The sequence below is a fragment of the Vitis vinifera genome, chromosome 17, assembly GCF_030704535.1.
Source record: "Vitis vinifera cultivar Pinot Noir 40024 chromosome 17, ASM3070453v1".
Lineage (NCBI taxonomy): Eukaryota > Viridiplantae > Streptophyta > Magnoliopsida > Vitales > Vitaceae > Vitis > Vitis vinifera.
Genome location: NC_081821.1, coordinates 6,495,462 through 6,519,371, shown reverse-complemented (window position 1 = coordinate 6,519,371; position 23,910 = coordinate 6,495,462). Strand labels below are relative to the sequence as shown.

General features: G+C 34.2%; 1 pseudogene; it reads right to left on the bottom strand.

The window, feature by feature from the left end:
- Positions 1-5,703: 5,703 nt before the first annotated feature.
- LOC100243303 ((+)-cis,trans-nepetalactol synthase NEPS1-like) lies at positions 5,704-23,708 on the bottom strand (annotated as a pseudogene).
- Between the last annotated feature and the right edge of the window lie 202 nt (positions 23,709-23,910).

Here is a 23,910-nt window from a genome sequence, read left to right as displayed (position 1 = left end):
TGTGGACCCCGCATTTTGTGCATGCACTTCCACTTGATAACACAACTCGTTTTTTTATTTATTTGATAAAAAATATTATTTTTAAAAAAGACTTGGAGTCATCACTTATTTTTGTTTTATTTTTAAAAGAAAAACAAAATAAGAAAGAAAACCCTAAGTGTGACTCCTTATTTGGAAAAATAGGTGTGTGAAAAATCAAGTCGGGTCCAAGGGTCAGATTACTTATTGGGAAGGTACAGTAAAAAGTTTGTAATACCCCTCTAAGTCCCTAAAAACGGGTCTCTACTAAATAAGGTGAAACAAATATGACAATTGATAAGAAAATCAATGGATACCAATAAAATGATCAAATAATAAATCGAATGATGCATGAGAATAAGCAAAGTGTGAATGAGATCGTATCTTAGCAGCAAATAATAAAGCGCTATCATGAAACAAAGTTAGTGCATAATGATAAGTGTAAAATGTCTTGCACAAAACCAATCAAAATCAAACAATATCAATCATACAACTCACTTGAATTATTTTCGAAAGAAATGTTATGAATGTTGGATCCCCACCAAAACTCAATTTATTTTATATGAATTAATATAAAAAATTTCATTATTTTGAAATTATGAAAATTGCTTTCATGCTTATTAAAAATCAAGGAAAGTGGAAAATTATTTTAAAATAAAAAAAAACTTGCGAAAGTACTTACCTGAAAGAAATGTAACAAGTTTATTTAAAAACGGGATTTATGATGAAAAGTGGTAGCATTAAAAAAAAAAAAATTGAAAGCTGGAGTGGAATTAAAATTATTTGAAAGAAAACTAGAGTTTTGAAAATTATTTGAATTTTGAAATCTTAAAAATTAAATTTAAAAAATAGAATTTTTTTTATAAAAAAAAAAACTATTTGAAAATGGGAGTTTTGAAATTTGGAATTTTGAAAAATTATTTGAAAATAAGAGTTTTGAAAATTAAATTTGAAGAATTGTTTGAAAATGGAATTTTGGAAAATTAAATTTGAAAATTGGAATTTTTGGAAAATTATTTGAAAATTGGAGTTTTGAAAATTAAATTTGGAATTTTGAAGAATTATGTGAGAGTGGAATTTTGAAAATTAAATTTAGAAATTGAAGTTTGGAAAATTATTTGAAAATTTAACTTTTTGAAAACTATTTGAAAATTGAAGTTTTGAAAAATTATATTTGAAAATTGAAGTTTGGAAAATTGTTTGAAAATTAAATTTTGGCATCAAAATATGAAGAATTAAAAAAAAAATAGATAGAATATGGTCTTTAGGATCGCATGCCAAAGGTGGCCATGCATGAGCGTGGGCCCGGGATGGAGTGGTTAGGTGGCAAACTATTTGGGCACCACCAAGTATTGAAGACGTTAGGAGCAAGCATGCATGTGGGCTACATACACATAAGAAAGAATGGGAAGAAGTTTAAGTGGAAGAAAATGTGAGAGAATGTGAAGAAGTTTAAGCGGAGGAAAATGTGAGAAAAATGGGTTTGGTGGTTGCATATGTATGAGAGAGAATGTGAAGAAATTTAAGTGGAGGAAAAGGTGAGAAAAATGGGTTTGGTGGCTGCATATGCATGAGAGAGAATGGGAAGAAGTTTAAGTGGAGAAAAAATCAACTCTGGTGATTGGAGCCAAAATATGTGCTCTAATGACACATATTTGATATGATTTGTGCACCAAAGAACATTTAAATCACCCAACTTGACATAAATTGATACTAAGACCCTAGCCATGAGTTTAATTTGTACTTTGGAGACTTATCTCATGTTCAAATGAAGAAAATGGTGCAAGTTGAATTACTTTAAATTTTGAAAAATCAAGAAATGGCTAAATGAGGAAATAAGTGAGTCAAGACTCATGGACCATAAGGAAAGGTAAGATGAGGACATCATGAGTTTGGAAGATGAGAGATGACCATTATGGAGTAAGAAATAAGGCAAGAAAACATGGGAAATGAGGCATGAAGTAGGATTCAACTGCATAGAAATTCAGAACTCAAAAATTTGATGGCAATATATACTTTGATTTTGAGGGAAAATTTGGAGAACTTCCTGGATTCTATTTTATACATACTATATATCATTTCGAAGCTCAGAAAATCAGGAGTCCAATGCTTTAAATAGTGTGCAAATTGGAGCTGAAATGAAGAAGTTATGGCTATTTGAATACAACTACACCAAGTTGAAGGGTCATTTCGAAATGATTTCGAAATTCAACTTATGAATTCGAAATCCACTTCGAAATGACACCAATTTCGAATTCATCTACTGCCACTTGGATGTTTTACCTCCTCTACCTTGGGAATTACATCTAGGGCACTCCATCCACCTTAAGTGGACCTCACACGACTAGAAATCACCATTTTATTATTATTTTTAATCATTTTTAGGGGTTTTTTTTTATATATAATAAGTGGCTAATGAGAGTGTACCACATGTTAGGTAATTGATGATATTATATAAACTCTCTTATTTCTAGGTTTTAGGGATCTTGGATTTCTTTTCCGGAGTTTTTGACATTGAAGGTGGAAGAAGACAAGAACTTTGATTTGTTTATTATTATTATTATTATTATTATTTATTAAATAGATTGTTTTTAGTTTTTTTTATATTCAAATAATGGATTTTTACCCTATTATGGATTGTGAATGTGACATCACCCCCATGAGAGGCTAAGAGCCAACTTGGGGCTTGAAGTATGAAAACCTAAGGGCTAAGAAACCTATAGGGACAATGGATAAATTATTATAACAATGAGATTAATTTTTGGTTGGATGACAATTTATCAATTTTTTTTATCCTATCCTTGTGAGTTAGTTTAGGGAATGATACGGTAGGTTATTAACCGATACTAGTGATTCTCGGTAATTCTTGATCATTAGTTATCATCGTCTTCTCTATCGTTATTTGCCTCAAAACAAAACTATAAAGAGTAGGAAGAGTTAAAAAGTCAAATCTTAAATTGGTAATCAATCTCATTTATTTCATGGTTTTAGGAATTTGTTTTAAAAATGAAAAATTAGGTTTCGGATGCAATTTTAAGTTATAGAACTCAATTTGATCACAAGCGACTAAGGATCCCAAAACCCTAAGATCATATGACTTAAAAGACCCTTGTTTTCTTTAATTTCTATACCCTAGGTTAGATTGTGGAAAGCCCCAAACTTGAATCAATGAATTTAAAATCAATAACCATTTTGTTATTAATTTAATTTTTTTTACTTAGTTTCACATTATTCTCATATGTTTTTTCACTTTAGAATTTAAACGAAAGCAATTCAATTATTCTAGTGTTGACAATTTCCATAAAACAGTCCTTGAGAACGATACTCGAAATACTACAAAAGTCGTAGTGACTTTTCTCTAGTTTTTCTTTACCAGAGTTGCTACGTAAAAAGGCTAAGTATTTTAGTATAATAGATAAGTTCGGTTACCTGGTGACAATGCAAAGAACTGCTTCTTCTCCCCGTTGTACTTGCGTTCACCCACAGCAAGTGAGAATTACAGCATCATGACACCACGGTGATCAACTTTCAGACCTCCAGAATCCAATCTAGAGAATTTGGGGAGAATAGGGCACACGGTCAATGAAGCTTTGCCCTTGTAAACACAATAAGGAGCATATACTCAATCTGGGTAATTTCCTTTATCAGTAAAATGGTATGTGGCAGTTGAAAGGCCAGCCCAAGATGTAAAAGCTTGTAACCATAAAGGATTTTTAACATCACCAAGTTTCCCATGCAAAAGATTTTCAGACAAATGGGTCCTGGACTGTAACAACTGTTTGAGCTTCATCATCTTTCCATTGAGACACAATTCTAAAGAGAGAAAGACACCATTGTCTCATGATTACCCACAACTTCTTAATGCTATATATTTGTAGTGCCCATCTCCCCATAGACAGACATAAAAAATATGGGAAAAATAACAAGAAAACAGAGCACAAGCTAAGGAAACAAAATCAATCAACCATAGCCATGTTCCATGTTTCAATCAATGGGCCAAGAACTAGTGAGACATGCTAAGAGTAGTAATATGACTATCAAACACCAAACCCAAACCCAAAGATGAATCCAACTATTTACAGGGGGAAATCAAGAATACGAAAGGGAACCACAATAGAACAATATATGCAAACAATCAAATTCATCCACGACAACCAAAACACTCTTGATGTCTAAACTAAACAACAGAATAATGCTCATAGGCTAGCAGAAAATGAAATAAAAATTTTAGAAAATGGAAAAATGACAAGCTCATAGTGGTCTTACCTGGAAGTCCATTACACAACTTTCTCTGCTTCTCCTCTTCTCTCTCAAGTTGCAACTCCTTTTTCTGTCATCCCCCTTTTTTCTTCTCTTAGCTCTATTTTCTTCCCATCCAAGCCTTCACCAACTTTACTTCTCACCATCCATTCATCTGTCCTTTGTTAAGAAAAAATTCCCATCTTAACCACCACCATGGCAAGGTGGTGGTGTCCTTGGCCATGCGTCCCATGCATGCAGCTCACTTGAAAAGTTGTCCCCCATTCCTAAAAAATCCAACGCCTAGCTCTTCCCGGGATTGAGAAAAAAAAACTCTTGGTCCAGAAAGGGTCTACAATTCTTAATGAGAATATTCAACTTAACTATGATTGATCAATTTAATTTATAAAGAATATTTACTTGGATATAATTACAATTTGGTTCTAATTTGTAAAAAAATTAACTAAGATTGAGTCTTGTTAAAGTTCATTTTATAGATTATAATAATGTAACTCTTGTTAAGTACATAACAATAAGTCAAATAAGTGAATATCTAAAATAAAATAATTTTCATGTCCTTTTTTGCCCAAAAGAATCAAAGAAGTCCCATGATCACCCATATCTAAAGTTAATAGTAAATCATACATCAATTCTAAAGTCATTGGCGCTATCCCAAACCAATTATGAAGTAATGAAAAAAAAACAAGGAATGTAAATCTTAATAATAATAATAATAGAGAAACACAAAGGTGGTATTTGTTTTTTTGGTTTTTTGTTGAAAGTAATTTGTTTTCAGAATTTAGGTTGTTTGTTTTTCTACTTTTTCATAACTTATTATAAACTTTTTACTAAATAAAAAAAATCAAAATATGTAGTTTTTTCTAAATAGAAAAATAACATATTTGTTTTTCTCTATTTTTTAATACTTAATAGAAATAAAATATTACAAAAACAAACAACTTAATATTTAACACTATTAAGTATTAAGGCTCTATTTAGAATTAAGTAAAAAAACAAACGTCACCAAAGTGTAGAAAAAAAACACGAAGACAAAAGAAGATAATGACAAATGTAGTAGAGTTACACGATAAAGTGGCAAAAATGTGATTGTTAGGAGAAGAATGATGGATTTGAGAGGGAGAACGATCTTTCTATTTTCTTTTTTTATTTTTTTCCTTAATCTTCGTTCTTTTATATTGTGCTTCAAAATATGGACAACAAAATATAAATGTTTTCGACCAATTTAATTTAACAACAGTGACAAATTGCGTTAATCACTAGTAACACTCCGCTTCCTTTGTATTATGATTATCGTCAGCGGCGGTAGCCGCCGTCAATGACCAAGTTATGCCCCATCATAAACTCAAAATCGTCGATGGCGAGAAACAACACTACATCTGCCATGTGTCTCACTTTCAACGCCCCTCCCCCTTTCAAATCCACAAACTATCCAAAAAATTTCTCAGCCTCCTCCATGCCCATTTTAGCCGAGCTGCAAACCAATGTCGTCGCCACCACCATCGGTGACACACAATTCACCCTTATTCCGTACGCGCCCAGCTGCTTACTCACTGATCTCACCAACCCCAACACCGCGTGCTTGGACATCGTGTAGTCAATAAACTTGTCACTCTCCATCGTCGCAAACATGCTTGTCGTGCACACTATGCTCTCTTTAACTTCACCATCGCACGTGTCGCATGCTTCACACACGCCACCATGACGCATGCGTTTACTACAACCACCTTATCGTAAGTTGACAGATCTAGCTCCAGTATGGTCTAGTCGCCCTTACTCATAATCCCAGTGTTACTGAACATGATGTCAAGTTGTCCGAACATTTGCACCGTCGATTCCACCATCGCTTCGATCTGCTACTCATCAGTTACATCACAGTGAACGTACTTGCATCGGTGTAAGCTGATTGACTTGGCGATGATACAGCCTAGCTCATCTTGGATGTCAGCTATAACGACGGCACGTGCGCCGTTATCGACGAAGAGACATTTCATAGCCTCTCCGATGTTGCTTGCGCCGCCGGTGATGATAGCCACTTTGCCTTGTGGCTTGTTGTTAAAAGGTGTAGTGTCTGTTATGGAATTTTGGTGAGGCTGAGAGTTTGAACTATGAAGATGGCTACTGAAATAGAGGGCAGTGGCAGGCTAGCAGCAAGGTTGAGGTGAGAGTATAGGACTACTCAGAATAATTTATAGGAAAAACAATGATTCATATTGCCACTCTTTTTCAAAGCCTCGTGCTGATAAGAAATGATAAGAAATACTTTATATTAAATTTATTAATAAATTTAATAATTTTTAAAATAATTATATTTTATGGATAATCATGCACAAGTTATCATAACAGTACAGAATCTCATATTTTATAACACTCCCCCTTGGATGATCATAAGAATCTGTTTCATTAAAACCTTACTAGGAAAAAACCCTAGTGAAGGAAAAAGAGTACAATATTCTTTTGGATTATTATAACTGCCTCGTTAAAAACCTTGCCAATAAAACCCAGTGGGACAAAATTTGGACGAAGGAAAAAAGAGTGTTGTATATCCATATTATCATTATCCTCCTCATGTAAACATGATTATGATTTCTTCAACATTTCAAATGGTAGATCTCTCAATCTTCGTATTCCAAAGTCATACCTTAACTTTTTCAATGTGGTCGAATGTAACGCCTTTGTGAATAGATCTGTTAGATTATTGCATGACCGAATATGTTGAACATCGATCTCACCTTTCTTTCGAAGCTCATGAGTATAGAAGAATTTATAGGAAATATACTTAGTTCTGTCACCTTTTATGAATCTTCCTTTAATTTGTGCAATACAAGCAACATTATCTTCATGTAACACGGTTGCATTGCCTTTGATGGAAGGTAGTCCACATGTTTCTTGTATATGTTGGATCATTTACCTTAGTCATACACATTCACGACTTGCTTCATGAATTGCAAGAATTTTTGAATGATTTGATGATGTGACCACCATTGTTTGTTTGATAGATCTTCATGAGATAGCAATACCATTATAATTAAACAAATACCATGTTTGTGACTTACCTTTATATGGATCTGAAAAATATTCTGCATTTGCATATCCAAGCAATTGTTGCTTTGATTTCCTTGAGTAAAATAGACTCATACTAGTAGTTCCGCAAAGATAACGCAATATATGTTTGATACCATTCCAATGTCTTCGAGTTGGAGCGGAACTATATCTTGCTAATAAATTGACAGAAAAAGCAATGTTTAGACGTATACAATTGGCAAGATATATAAGTGCACCAATAGCACTAAGATATGGTACTTCAGGACCAAGTAATTCTTCATCCTTTTTCGCAAGGACGAAATGGGTCCCTTTTCACATCAAGTGATTGGACAACCATTGGAGGACTTAAAGGATGCACTTTATCCATATAAAAATGCTTCAAAGATTTCTTAATGTATGTTAATTGATGTATTAAAACTCCATTTGAAAAATACTCGATCTGCAAATCGCGACAAAATTTTGTTTTTTCAAGATCTTTCATCTCAAATTCATTTTTCAAGTAATTTGTTGTTCTTATGAGCTCTTCAGGAGTTCCAACAAGATTTAAGTCATCAACATACACTACAATACTTGCAAATCCGGTTTTTGATTTCTTAATGAAGATGCATAGGCATATAGGATTATTCATATACCCTTCTTTTAGCAAGTGTTCGCTAAGGCGATTGTATCACATGCGTCCAGATTGCTTGTAACTTGATTGAGTACTAGCTACGAGGTTTTGTACAATTTGCTTCAGGCAATTTAAATCATTCAATAATTTTCATGTATATATCATTATCCATGGATCTATATAAATATGACGTAATAACATTCATGAGACGCATATCTAGTCCTTCTGGGACTACCAAACTAATTAAGAAACAAAATGTGATTGTGTCCATGACGGGAGAGAATGTTTCCTCGTAGTCAATACCAGGTTTCTATGAGAAACCTTATGCTACTAATCGCATTTTATATCTTATGATCTCATTATTCTCATTGTTTTTTTTTGTACAAATACCCATTTGTACCCAATAGGCTTTACATCTTCAGGTATATAAACTACAAGTCCAAAAATTTCTCATTTTGTTAATGAGTTTAACTCTGCCTGCATAGCTTCTTTCCATTTTGGCTAATAATTTCTATGTCGGCATTCTTCCACATTTCGTGGTTCAAGATCTTCATAATTTCTTATGATATCGAAGACCACTTGGAAAGCGAAAATATTATTAATAACAATATTATTTCAATTCCATTTTTCTCCTATGTACATAACTTACTGCGATCTCAAAATTTTCAGATACATGTGCCTCTTCGAGGGCTTCTCATTCAATATGTGCTTCTTATTCAATATATGTGCCTCTTCAAGGGCTTCTTGTATTATTTGTGCATTTTCTAAGGCTATAGATTTATCAATTTTAAACTGATCAGTCATTTTGATGGTCTCTTCTAGAGTGCCAAGTTTTTCTTGAGTTCTCATCTTCCAAGGAGTTACATCATTTGAGTCGATAGGTCTACCATGCTTCAGGTGTATCTTAGATTCATTTGTTAACTGTCCTACAGAGACATTAATCCGTGTTGGAGTATTTGTAGTTGGGATATGTGACTTTGTCACTTTCTTTATATCAATGAATGTATCTGGTAATTGATTTGCAAGATTTTGAAAATGAATGATCCTTTGAACTTCTAGTTCACATTGATTTGTACGAGGATCAAGATAAGTCAAAGTCAATGCATTCCAAATAATTTCACGTCGTTCTTCTGGAATTGGCTTTTCTCCCCCTAATGGTGAGGAAATTGTCTCATTAAAATGATAATCTGCACAACATGTTACTCTACCTTTTAAGTGTATAGCTAGACTAGTCATTAAATAAAAACTTCTGGTTTTATAATGTACATCCATACAACATTTTACCCCAGGGGACCAAGTTGGTCTTACAAGATTCTTCTGAATCTATCATCATATAAAGTGCCATTCACATTAAATCAAATATCACTAGTGACATAGTATAAACTTTTCTGGAGCCTTTAATCAAGTTTCTATCACTTGATATAGTATTAACATTGTTTGTCATCAATGTTGTGCAATTAATGAGACAAAAGTTTCATCAAAGTAACAAGTCATAAAACATTGTCATAAAGACTGTTAGGAAATTTAAGGCTAATCCAACCTATGGTAATTTTGATTTTCCAATAGGGATAATCGGTTCCCGTGAAAAGTGGAGTTCGGGTGGTTGAAAAACTTTCAACTTGGGATGAGGTTGATGGAATAGCCATTACTTCTTAGACGGTTAAGTCTTGACAAGAAGTCTTACTCTGATACCAATTGTTAGGAAATTTAAGGCTAATCCAACCTATGGTAATCACCTTAAAGGGGAGGTGAATAGGGTGATGGTCTCTTTTTAAAAATTTAGACTAAGTGAAAGTAAGAAACAATTATATGCAAGTATATAATAAATAATAGAATGACAATTGCATATAATTTAAAAGAGTAGAGAAGAGAGAATGCAAACACAAGATTTATAGTGGTTCGGCGCAACCCGGCCTACATCCACTCTCCTCTAGCTTCAATCCCAAGCTTGAGGTTCCACTAATTCAAGGCTTCCAAACCAAGCCTTCAATCAATACAATTGGATTATGGTTCCAATTCACATTCTTGGACTTTTGGCTCCAAGCACCCTTTACACTTCTCGAGTGATATCCCACTCTTGAAAAACCCTTCAAGTGATATCACACACTTAAGAAACTTTCTTTCAAAGGTTTACAAATAAAGATCTCTCAAAAATCCTAGCACAAGAACTTTAAGCTCAAATGATACAAGAGAAACTAGGATTGAATGGTGCACTAAAGATATGCAAGTTTTGGAATAATGGTGCACTCAAAAATACTCTTCCAAGGCTCAAATATAATCAAGAAAGATTTGGGAAGGTTTAGCTTATGAAACAATGAAGATTGGAGCCTTTTTATAGAAGAAAAAAGCTAAACTAGCCGTTTAGGGATTCGTCCGGTCGAGCTATGGGTCGACCGGTTGACTAGCCGTTAGCATTTAATATTGGTAGGTGACCGTTGGGCCTCGACCGAACCTCGACCGGACCTCAACCGGTTGAGGTTCAACCTTGACAGGTTAAACAAGCATTCTGGAAGAGAGAGAAAATTTTGTACCGGTCGATCGGGTATTGTTCATGCCTTAACTGGTTACTGTTCATACCCTCAACCGGTTGAGCTAGGGTTCGACCGGTTACTATTCATCTGGTTCACCCGATTTAGCCGATTGAGCCGTTTTTGGGTCAAAAACCAACTTTTTCAACTTAAAACCTTTTAAACAAGTTTGAAACAACATTTGACACAAGGTTTTAGTTGAAAACATGAAATCATCCAATTTTAAAAATATTTAAAACAAAATAACTCTTGGATGATTTAGGTGCATAAGTAAGGAAAATAATGCATGGAAATCCTAGTGTACCAACAATGTTACAAAGAGATCTTAAGAAGCTTTGGTCTTGAAAAACTCTTCTCTTTGAGGTGGTCTTCTTTTTCATGATTTCTCCTTGGCTTGATTTGTCTTTGGATTGCCACTTTGGAAGTTGTCTTGCCTAATCACACTTGAAATATGATCATTAGTTCTAAACCTTGTTTTGTTATCATCAAAATCATGATTAATCAAACCTTGGTTTCACAAAGACCTCGCCTTTATAGAGTTGAAGAAATATTATCATAGAGAAATAGTTAAAATCAATGGAAAAATATTAGTCATTGATGATGACTTAATAAGTTATATAAAAGCAATGAGAGCATATATAATACAATAAAATATTCAAATTTGTACATAGCTTCAAGCTATGGATTATTTATGTATAACTTCTAGTTACACAAAATAATTAAAAGAAATTAAAGAAATTAAAATATTAATATCTTTCATAGCTTCAAGCCATGATTATTTTGTTAGAACAAGAAAATATTTAAATTTATACATAACTTTAGGCTATGAACTGTTTTTTTATATAAATTTGTGTATAGCTTCAAGTTATGAACTATTCATTAGGTAGATTTGTGCATAGCTTCGGGCTATGAATTTTTATTATGTAGATTTGTACATAACTTCAGGCTATGAACATTTATTTATTTATTTATTTTATAACTTCTGACTATAATATTGTTTGGTATAACTTCTAGTTATACCATATAATTAAAAATAAATAATTAGGGATCATATACATAACTTCTGGTTATGTATCTGTAATTCTGCAATTTTTCCTCCATAACTTCTGGTTATAGGAATTGCACATATTTTTCATAACTTTTGGTTATGAATTTTACCCCATAATTTATAATTTATCCCACAACTTCTGGTTATAGTGATTATATATATTTTTCATAACTTCTGGTTATGAATTTATCCTATAATTTATAATTTATCTCATAACTTCTGGTTATAAGGATTATACATATTTATGCATTCGAATAACATAAGTGAAAATAGAGAGTTAAAGGGTGATAAAGTAGAAAATCATGATATAAGTTTATCACATACCTTTTTGTGAGAAAGAAGACAGAAAGAGAAAGTCTTTCTATTTCTCTGAAGGGAATAATGTCTTTCTATTTCTTTGAATAGAGAAAAATATTTCTATTTCTTTTGTAAAAACTATTCATGCTAATAACGTGTTATAAAACAAAGTGAAAAAAGAAGAAAGCAAGAAAGAGAGAATATAATGCACAGGAAAAATCTATTGAATTTCATTAGGGGTCTCTCCCTTTTATAGGGAGTTATACAAGATATTTATGAATGATCATTTACAAGTTATCATAATGGTACAGAATCTCATATATATATATAATAATTTTAAAAAATAATATACCAAAACTAATAGTATATTTTATGACTAGGTAAATAAATTTTAAATTAAATGAGATATAAATAATGTTTTTAATTAATTATAGATGAAATATAATTCTCATAATCTATCAATAATTTAGCATTAAATGTATGTATGTAATAAAGAATTTGACTCATTTATAATTAAAAATTTAAATTTATTTATTTTTGAATTTATTTAAAATAAAATAATATTAAAAATTGTTATTTATTATTTTTAACAAAATATTATAAGGACATTACTTTACTTATTTTTATAAAACTTATAAAAAAAAATATGATTAATGATTTTATTATAATATTAAATGACCACTAAATTGATCAACAAAATTGTGACTTTTTATTTGAATAAAATTTGAACTTGACAAGTGATTACTACTCAAAAAGTGCTATTTCATAACTTGTAATTAACTCTTTTAAACACTTTTGAGTAGTAGTTATCACCTTTTAACCCAATTAACATATTAAGGACCCTTGCAATCAATTCTAATCAAATTGTGTTAAGTTTTGGTGTTTTGATAGCTTTTTTATCACCAAAGCAATCCGAGATTGAAGAGAGTTCTTTGGAATCCATGGCAAAAGATGTCCGAACAGGGCGTCCGGATACACTATCGGAGGACGGGGGAACATGGGCTGTGGCAGGCTGTCGGAATGATGTAGCAAGGCTTGTGCACTTTAGCCAATGATCTGGACAACATATCTGGATAGGATATGTTATCGTCCGAGGTATGATGATCGCGAGTGACGTGTGCTTCTCCTTGAGGGAGTTCGGATAGGGGAGTGCGCCACATATCCTCTTAGAGAATCCGGATGGAGTTGCTCCGTCGACATTCCACCCGGATGTCTCACATCCGGAATTCTTCTCCGCCGACATTCCATCCGGATATTTCGCATCCGATGCCTGACGCCGGATGAGAAAGGAGGGCGTTTCAACTTCCCCGGTCAAACGTATCCGGATCCTCTGATAGCGCTTACCTAGAGAGTTTCGCAGCCATTTTGCACAGTGCCACGGTGTTCTCCTGAAGCTTCCTGATATGTCCGACCGACATTTTGAGATATTTTTCTGCACAATGCCGCGGTGTTCTCCTGAAGCTTCCCGATATTTCCGACCGACATTTTGAGATATTTTGCTTTAGATATTTGATGTCTAAATCCCCAAACTCTCCTTGTAACCCACCTATCATAGGATTCCTTAGTCTTTAAGTAAGAAAAAGGGTGAATAACCTCTTATATATAGTTTGTAATTTCCTTTACACAAGACATTGATCAAATAGGAGACGACACATCCTTTGTACAGTTTTGGGAAGGAAGTAAAATACAGAGCACTTGCTCTGCTTTTCATATATATTTTTGTTTTCTCGTTAGTTTTCTTTCTAGCCAATCAAACTCTGAGGAAGTTTCCTTAGAGGATGAGAGGCTAGGCTCTTTGTCTCTTGGAGTGAAGAAATCCGAGTAAGTTTCCTCATGCATAAATTGGAAGTTTTGCTGTTTTAGTTTTTAATGAAGAGAAAGTGTGACCCGTTAATGGTTTTTATCTTTTTAGTTAACTTAAAACGCCTTTAAATCACCTGGGCTAACACTTGGTAAGGCAAGTGATCTCCATCCATTGAGATACACTAGTTTACCTCTTGCGAGCCTTTGGGAGGTGGTTTGAAGGTAGGATTTTCTAGAATAGCCAACACTTGGTAAGCTTTTGGACTCTAAGGAGACATCCATTAGTTATCTCTTGCGAGCTTTTGACGAATAATCCAAGGTTAAAGATCACCTTGAATGGCAAGTGCTAGGTGAGAGGCATGAGTCATTGCAAAATGCATCAGTGAGAGGGATTTAGTGTTTGAACCCATTAAGGGGAAGCATCTGTACCATATCGGTTCGGGAAATAACTATATGTTAAATCCCCAATGCGAGAAAAAGAAACAAGTGACCGGAACTTCCTTTTTGCACAAGGAACCTGAGCCTAGTGATCTAAACTCCAAGAGACACTTTTCTTTGTAATTAAAATCAATTACTATTTTTGGTTAGTTTAAAACCAACCTTTTTTATTCAAACATCTTTATGTTTTCTTTTAAAGCTAACCTTGAAATGAAAAAGTACCAATTCATCTTTGAAGTAATATCAATTGTGGAGTGAAAACCCATCACAGTGAACGATCCTAGAGCCACTATGCTATAGTAGCTTTGTCTTTGCTACCCTAGTTCATGGTGTAATAGGTTATAAATTTTGTTGATTACTCCCTCAATCAAGGAGCACCAGCTGGACATGAATCAGCTGAGACACCAAGTGGGCACGAATCAAATGGCGCCGTTGCCGGGGATGGTGCCACTTTACAGTGATATGACCTTTCTAGAGTACTTGTGATCTTCATCACAAGTTTGGTGACTTTTCTTTTCCTTTTACTAACTCTTTTTATTTGTTTATTTTTCTTTGTTCATATTTTAGTATACCTTTTATTTAGTTTTTAGTTTACCTTAATTTTTTTTTTCTTAGAATTGTTTTTCTTTTATTTTCTTTTGTTTTCTCTGTTTTAAATTCACAAATTGCTAGTTGTGCATGCCATATTGAATACCAGATAGCAGAGGAAGCCATGAACTTCATGAGTTATGTGGCTGAAGTTTCAAGAGGATGGGATGGACCAAATGCTAGAAATATAGGGAGAATGACGTCTCAACCTAATGCTAAGGGTGAGATGTATATTTTGAATGACGGCATAGAGATGAAGGCAAATATTGCAGCTATGGCAAGAAGATTGGAAGAGCTAGAAATGACGAAAATGCAAGAAGTGCAAGCCATCTCTCAAACACCATTGCAAGTTATGCCTTGTGTCATTTGTCTATCTTATGAGCACTTGGTGAAGGAGTGTCCTACCATTCCAACCGTGAGGGAAATGTTTGGTGATTGCAACACCTACAATTCCAATTGGAGGAACCATCCAAATTTCTCTTGGAAACCGCAGCCACCTCAGTACAAGCAACCTGTTCAAGCACTTCCACAAGCCTCGAACCTTAAACTAGCTATGGTGAATCTTAGCAAGGTCGTGGGAGACTTTGTTGGAGCTCAGAAATCCATCAATGCTCAGCTCAGTCAAAGAATTGATAGTGTAGAGAGTTCATTGAACAAAATGATGGATGAAGTGCAAAATGATCTATCTCAGAAGATAGATAATCTCCAAGATTCAATCTCAAGGTTTGCCAACCTCAACACAATGCAAGAGAAAGAAAACTCTCCTTCTCAACCTTATCAAAATTCCAAGGGTATCCATGAAATGGAGGCTAAGAAGGGAGAATCTTCAATGGTGAAGGAAGTTAAAACGGTTATCACTTTGAGGAGTGGTAAAGAGGTTCATCTACCCACATGCAAGCTAGAGCATAAGGTAGAGAGTGAAACAGAGAAAGAAAAGATGGAGGAAATCAAAGGAAAGAAAAAGGGGAAAAGCATAAAGAAAAATGACTATGATCTAAATGTAGACGAAGAACCACAGAGGATAGTCATCAAGGAAGAAATGATAAAGAAACACATGCATCCACTTTTCCCCCAAGCTTTGTATGGCAAAATCATACAGAGAAAGTCTCAAGTGAGGGATGCAAACTTCATATGGGATCCGGGCAAGCTAAATCAGGATCAAATTTTTTTATGGACTTAGTCTTTTTAAAGACTAGCTAGTCCATATCTTTTTGTTTTGTTTTTTTTACATGTTTTAAATTTTGATTTCAATGCTTTAATTTTAATTTGTTTTGATGTAATATAGGTTTTTGGATGATCAAAATCAAGAGGAATGTCCATGCATCTGAAGAGGAGAGCCTCGCGCACCCTGAGATCACACACACCAAGCCTCTCACTCCATTTCTTACCTCCTTAAACCATCAAAGCCCATAGCTCCAACTGAGAGCTCCAGTTGAGAAGATTATTCCATCTAAGGAGACTATCAAAATAGAAGTCAAAGTCCTGATCCAACCCACTCAAGAGGCCACCACAGATGCATCAGCTCCACAAAACTCTACCATTACTTGATCATCTCTTTACTTTTTGTCTTTACATATTATATTAGTATAAATAATTCCATATTTTGATGTCTTATATTCTGGGATTGGATGTATTACTGATGATACATCATATATAGACATCATTTTTGTTTAAACTTGGTATTTTTCTATTTCCTCTACTCACTAACTTGGTTGTTTTCTTTGAAACATGTGGTTTCTCCTATACGACTCAGACTCCATGTCACTCAGGAGGTACCACTTCCTCCCTATTTTTCAATCGCTTTTGTCACATTGAGGACAGTGTTCAACTTGGTTGGGGGGAGAGTTGAGGAAGTAAGTTTAGTTATTAATGCTAAGTTATTTTGGTAATTTAGTTACTTTTTTCTTAATTTTAAAATTTTTTAAAGTTTTTATTCTACTCTCCATGGTTATTAAGGAAAAATTCTCAAAAATGAAAAAGAAGAAATTGAATTTTTGTCTTTTTACTTGACTTAGAGTTTGTATTATGTTTATTAAAATTGATGAATTGTTGAAGTTTCTATTGAATTCAAGCTTATGTCTTCCACTTTAAGCTATTCACACACTGTGCACAATAGGTTCCGATTATAAGATGAAAAACTATTTCCCTCTTGACTTAGGAAAATTTTAGACTTAGTACCTTTGACCTCATTTTTAATAGCATTGGGACACCTTATAAAAGGCCAATGAGCCTTTGAAAAAAGAAAGAAAAAAAAAATGTTTGCTTGCCTTGAAACCCGAGCAAGGTCTGAGAGGTATATGGTAAAAATCTTTAAAACTTGGTGCCCTAAGCCTTCATTGGTTGGGAGTCACCGACCTCAATGCTCGTTACAAGGGTGAATAGGTGAAGTTTAACATACTATAGGTGCTTGGGTATTAAAATTCATTCTCAAAAGTCCGGGGTAAAATCTGAGGAGTTAGTGGTTGAAAGATCCTTAAAGCTTGATGCCCTAAACCTTAATTGGTTGGGAGTCATCGATGGACCCCCGTTACATAGACAATTTAGAAAAAAAATACCTTTAAGCATTGTACTCCTACAAGAAAAAAATTGTGAAAAAAGAGGTGCGTTCTTAGCCTATTGGAGGTTGACCAGTTTGCTAAGCTTTGAAAAATAACTAGGTTGGGGGGAGAGATTAGTTCAACATACTATATTCGGAAGCTAATAAATAATACTTAGATTTTTGTGGAAGAGTAAGGTTTGGCCCTTTGGGAGTGGAAACTCTTTTAAAGCTTAAATTTGCATAATGTCTTCTCTTTAAGAATTGTGATTAGATAAGTTATTTGATAACTCTTGTTGAAGTTTAAGTTTTATTTCTTTAATGTTCCATGTGAGAGTTAGATCATCATGCCACTTGAAAATTGATTTTTGATAAGCATGATGTTGTAAATTATAGTACTGTTTATTTTTATTTTTCTCTTCTCCATTGTTAAGGGACTAGCAATATGTCGGTTGGGGGGAGTGATTACTACTCAAAAAAGTGTTATTTCATAGCTTGTAATTAACTTTTTTAAACACTTTTGAGTAGTAGTTATCACCTTTTAACCCAATTAACATATTAAGGACCCTTGCAATCAATTCTAATCAAATTGTGTTAAGTTTTGGTGTTTTGATAGCTTTTTTATCACCAAAGCAATCCGAGATTGAGGAGAGTTCTTTGGAATCCATTGCAAAAGATGTCCGAACAGGGCGTCCGGACACACTATCGGAGGACGGCGGAACATGGGCTGTGGCAGGCTGTCGGAATGACGTAGCAAGGCTTGTGCACTTTAGCCAATGATCTGGACAACATATCCAGATAGAATATGCTATCGTCCGAGGTGTAATGATCGCGAGTGTCGTGTGCTTCTCCCTGAGGGAGTCTGGATAGGGAAGCGCGCCATATATCCTCTTAGAGAATCCGGATGGAGTTGCTCCGTCGACATTCCACCCGGATGTCTCACATTCGGAATTCTGTTCCGCCAACATTCCACCTGGATGTCTCACATCCGGAATTCTTATCCGCCGACATTCCATCTGGATATTTCACATCCGGCGTCTGACGCCGGATGGGAAAGGAGGGCGTTTCAACTTCCCCGGTCAGAAGTATCCGGATCCTCTGATAGCGCTTACCCGGAGAGTTTCACAACCATTTTGCACAGTGCCACGGTGTTCTTCTGAAGCTTCTTGATATGTCCGACCGATATTTTGAGATATTTTTCTACATAATGCCGCGGTGTTCTCCTGAAGCTTCCCGATATTTCCGACCGACATTTTAAGATATTTTGCTTTAGATATTTGATGTCTAAATCCCCAAACTCTCCTTGTAACCCATCTATCATAGGATTCCTTAGTCTTTAAGTAAGAAAAATGGTGAATAACCTCTTATATATAGTTTGTAATTTCCTTTACACAAGACATCGATCAAATAGGAGACGACACATACTTTGTACAGTTTTGGGAAGGAAGTAAAATACAGAGCACTTGCTCTGCTTTTCATATATATTTTTGTTTTCTCGTTAGTTTTTTTTCTAGCCAATCAAACTCTGAGGAAGTTTCCTCAGAGGATGAGAGGCTAGGCTCTTTGTCTCTTGGAGTGAAGAAATCCGAGTAAGTTTCCTCATGCATAAATTGGAAGTTTTGTTGTTTTAGTTTTTAATGAAGAGAAAGTGTGACCCGTTAATGGTTTTTATCTTTTTAGTTAACTTAAAACGCCTTTAAATCACTTGGGCCAACACTTGGTAAGACAAGTGATCTCCATCCATTGAGATGCACTAGTTTACCTCTTGCGAGCCTTTGGGAGGTGGTTTGAAGGTAGGATATTCTAGAATAGCCAACACTTGGTAAGCTTTTGGACTCAATGGAGACATCCATTAGTTATCTCTTGCGAGCTTTTGACGGATAATCCAAGGTTAAAGATCATCTTGAATGGCAAGTGCTAGGTGAGAGGCATGAGTCATTGCAAGATGCATCAGTGAGAGGGATTTAGTGTCTGAACCCATTAAGGGGAAACATCTGTACCACACCGGTTCGGGAAATAACTATATGTTAAATCCCCAATGCGAGGAAAAGAAACAAGTGACTGAAACTTCCTTTTTGTATAAGGAACCTGAGCCTAGTGATCTAAACTCCAAGAGACACTTTTCTTTGTAATTAAAATCAGTTACTATTTTTGGTTAGTTTAAAACCAACCTTTTTTATTCAAACATCTTTATGTTTTCTTTTAAAGCTAACCTTGAAATGAAAAAGCACCAATTCATCTTTGAATTAATATCAATTGTGGAGTGAAAACCTATCCCAGTGAATGATCCTAGAGCCACTATGCTATAGTAGCTTTGTCTTTGCTACCCTAGTTCATGGTGTAATAGGTTATAAATTTTGTTGATTACTCCCTCAATCAAGGAGCACCAGCTGGACATGAATCAACTGAGACACCAAGTGGGCACGAATCAACAAGTGATATAAATATGTGACATTTATTCAAAAGGATGATAGGTGATGAAATTTGGAAGGCTATAAAATCAGGCCTTGCAAATAAAACAAATCAAACAATTGAAGTGTTGACAAATGTTTAAAAGAAAAAATATTTCAATCGAAGTCACAGAAAAATTAAAAAATAAATATTTTTTTATTAGCAAATTTTCTTAAAGAATTATACAAGTCGCTAAAATCGGAACCAAATTTTTTGAATTGATAAATCAAATTTTGGGATTCTAAATTTAGTTACTCAATTTTATTTATAAATAATCATGAATTTTTTTTAATGGAGAGTATCGACAAAACAATCAAAGAGGTTTTGCAAGGAGAAAAAGGCAAGTGATCTTTCTTCATAGTGTTTTACATCGTAATTAAACCGAAAGACCAAAGAAAATTACTATTTAGTTGGTACCCCACAATCACATTACTACAAATTTTCGTTTGAATTATTTTTCTACTAGTTTTGTTAAATTTGTAGAACTTCAAGAATTTTGTATGTACAACTACTATTCATATATTCATTAAAAACTATTTTTTTAATTAGTTTTAATAAAAACTTGAATTGAATTTGCAATTTTTTTTTACAAAATAAAAATAAAAATTATTTTTAAAAATAATTTATCCAAACAAATTTTGTTTTTACTTTTTACTTTTTAAAAAAAGTATTCTTAAAAAACAATTTGTATCGAGGGAATGAAAACTTTTAAGTAGTGATCTTTGGGTTTATAGATTTGTGATTAGAATATGTGTTCCATTCATAAGACGAATTTATTAATTTTCATAATTTGTAATTTGGGAAAATGCATGAAATCCTAATTTTTTATTTTTTAAATTAATTGAAAATGTTGATTCTACATGGATGTTTAAATAAATGTGAATTAAGTTTTTAGAGTTATAACTTTTAAATATTCACTGGAACTTATTATTATTAATTTAAAATTTCTTGAAAAAAAAATAGGACAAAAGTAAAATATATTTAAATCATAAACAATTTTTTTTGTGAATGATAATTTTACTGATTTATAATAAATTTAATTTTCATTCAAAATATATAAGATTAAAGCAATTTAATTAAATTTAAAAAAAAATTTAGCTTAATTTTGCCTAAAGAAATTGAATTTGCCTATTATGACAAAGCTGGGAGATTAATTTTTTTCATTAATATAAAAATAAAAGAAAATTTGTTTTGGTAAACATTTTAAAGCAAATGTTTTTTATGTTGTAAAATGAGAATAAATGTGACTCAAATAAAAGTATGGATGATTATGTATTACTTTAATAATATATATATATATATATATATATAAGGGGAGGAAGAAATCAAGGAGAAGTGTTGAGAGAATGAAAGAAAGAGGGAGAGAGAATAAGAGGAAGATAATTTCTTTCTTTTTCTCGAGATGCTCTTACATGGGGTGTAAGAAGCCTTTTATAGGCTTCATAATATGAATTCCCATTACTCATCATAAAGATGAGTAAATGGAGTTCATAAATGACCATCAATGTGGTCATTCACCACTTCATTTACAACACTCCCCCTTGGATGACCACCATATTAAAAGAATATGTCTCATTAAAACCTTGCTAGTAAAAAACCCTATAGGAAAAACCTAGCGAACGAAAAAGAGTACAATATTCTTTTCTTGGTATATTAGGACTGCCTCGTTAAAAACCTTGCCAGTAAAACCCCGTAGGACAAAACCTGGACGAAGGAAAAAAAGAGTACAGTACACTAACACCCTTTTACAAGCTTACTCCCTATCATGTCAATATCCTTGAGTTGACGCATTCAAATCCTATGTATTAACTTCTTGAATGTTGAGGTTGGCAATGATTTTGTGAATAAATCTGCTAGATTATCACTTGAGCGTATTTGTTGCACATCAATTTCACCACTCTTTTGGAGTTCATTTGTATAAAAGAATTTTGGTGAAATGTGTTTAGTTCTATCTCCTTTAATATAACCCCTTTTTATTTGTGAAATGCATGCAACATTATCTTCAAATAATATTGTCAGGTCACCTTTGATAGAAAAGAGTCCACATGATTCCCGAATATGCTAGATCATAGACCTTAGCCATATACATTCACGACTTGCTTCATGAATTGCCAGTATTTCTGAATGATTTGATGATGTGACCACCATTATTTGTTTGACAGATCTCCATGAAATAGCAGTACCATTGCAATTAAACACATACCCTATTTGTGACCTACCTTTATGTGGATCTGAAAGATATCCTACATCTGCATATCCAAGCAATTGTTGCTTTGATTCCCTTGAGTAAAATAAACCCATATCAGTAGTTCTGCGAAGATAACGTAATATATGTTTGATACTGAGAAAACAAAGGTTATGCTTAGTTAAGAAAAACACCCAAAGGGGGAGGGGGGAGTGAATTGGGTTTTTAAAATCTTTTCAATCACAACAAATTCAAACACAATATAAGCAAAGTAAAGATATAGAGTTTAGAGAATTCAAACTCGGGTTTATAGTGGTTCGGCACTTCCTTGCCTACGTCCACTCTCCTCAACCTCCTAACCGAGTGAGAGTTCCACTAACTTGAAGCTTCAACCAAGCTTCCAATCTTCTTACACTTGGATTCTGACTCCAATGGGCTCTTACACAATCTCTTCAAGATTCAACCCTTTTGAAGGCTTTAACACTAAGATTGTTACAAGATATAATCACTCAACCTAGCTTAAGGATGGCTCAAATACAAGACAAAGCTAGGATGACACACAAGAGTGCACTAAAGGATATGCAAGTGGTGATTTAATGCACTATGAAGGAAATGAGAGCTTTTTGATCAAGAACAGGTAGGTAGGTTATTGAATGCAAGTGTTCTCTTATCAATAAATGAAGTGGAGCTCTCAATTTATAGGTTTCTAAGCTCGGGAGTCAAAAACAGCAAAAAATAACCTCGTCCGGTCGAGCCAGGGGTCGACCAGTTCACTAGCCGTTGGAACATTTAATGCATGACAGGTTACCATTGCCTTAACCGAACCTCGACCGGTCCTCGACCGGACGACCACAACCGGTCGATCGGTTCCTCAATTGGTTGAGTCGGTTGGGCATAGCCTCGACTAATTGAGCCTTTTTGGCCCTGAAAACCTATTTTTTTTATTCCTTTCTTTTCTAACACTTAGGCAAGGTCTTTAAGTTAATTATTAAGCCAATTATAAAACATTTTGACTAAGGTACATTAGTTAAAAACTCGGATTTTAATGAAATCGACGTTTTAAATAATAAACCGAGTTTTCTAAGATGCATGAAACGTATGAAAATCCTAAGCACACTCATGCATTCATCTTACATTAGTTTCCTATGATCACAAGTCTTCCAAGCGTCTTAATCTTGTATCCATTTGGTCCTTTGATGAATTTTCGAGTTTATACCTAAGATTCTTAAACATTTAAACAAATTAGTCACTTAACCATGGTTTGTTATCATCAAAACCCGATTAGGAGAACCCTTGGGCTAACAATCTCCCATTTTTTTATGATGACAAACCTTGGTTATCTAGGAGAGAAAAAAATCTCCCCCTCAAACCAATCATGGATCAATCAAACGATTTTTAATAGGAAGCAATGTAAAACACGAAAATGAACACTGGATCATAAAAATGTCATATCATATATATATGGAAATGAAACCTCACATGTACAAACAAGATAGATATGACTATGATGACAATGACATGTAGGAGGGTCTCCTAGATCTTATAAATTTCTCCCCATTTGGCAACATAAAAAATAAACGGAATGGGATGTCTAGATAGTCTCAAGGCTAAGGGGGTGGAAGAGGAAACACAGAGCGGAGGTAAGCCATCATCTCCTCATGTTGACTCGCCTAACGACTCTCAATACGATCAATGCGCTGCTGGAGATGCTCGAATGTAGCCTGTTGGTGATCCATACGCTCCTCTATGCACTCAAATCACTGCTGGAAGTGATCAAACCGAGAAGTGACTCCAGTCTGATACTGATCCAGGTGCTCCTCCATAGAGTAGAAGCGAGAGTCATGGACTAAGGCAAGCTCCTCCATACGAGTCCCAAGAGAGCTGATCTGAGCAGAGACATCCATCTAAGGCGCATGATCAAGAGCATGAGGTGCCTGAGATGGTAGCTCGGTAAATGATGACTGAGATGATGGTCCTATTGTGAAAGACGACTCAGTCATCATAGGCTTTGAGAAAGTAGCCTCAACATGAATGCCCTCTGACTGAGGTGGATGCGGAATGTCAAGCTCGGGCCATCTCTGCTCAAAGTCCCTCTGATGGTCTAAC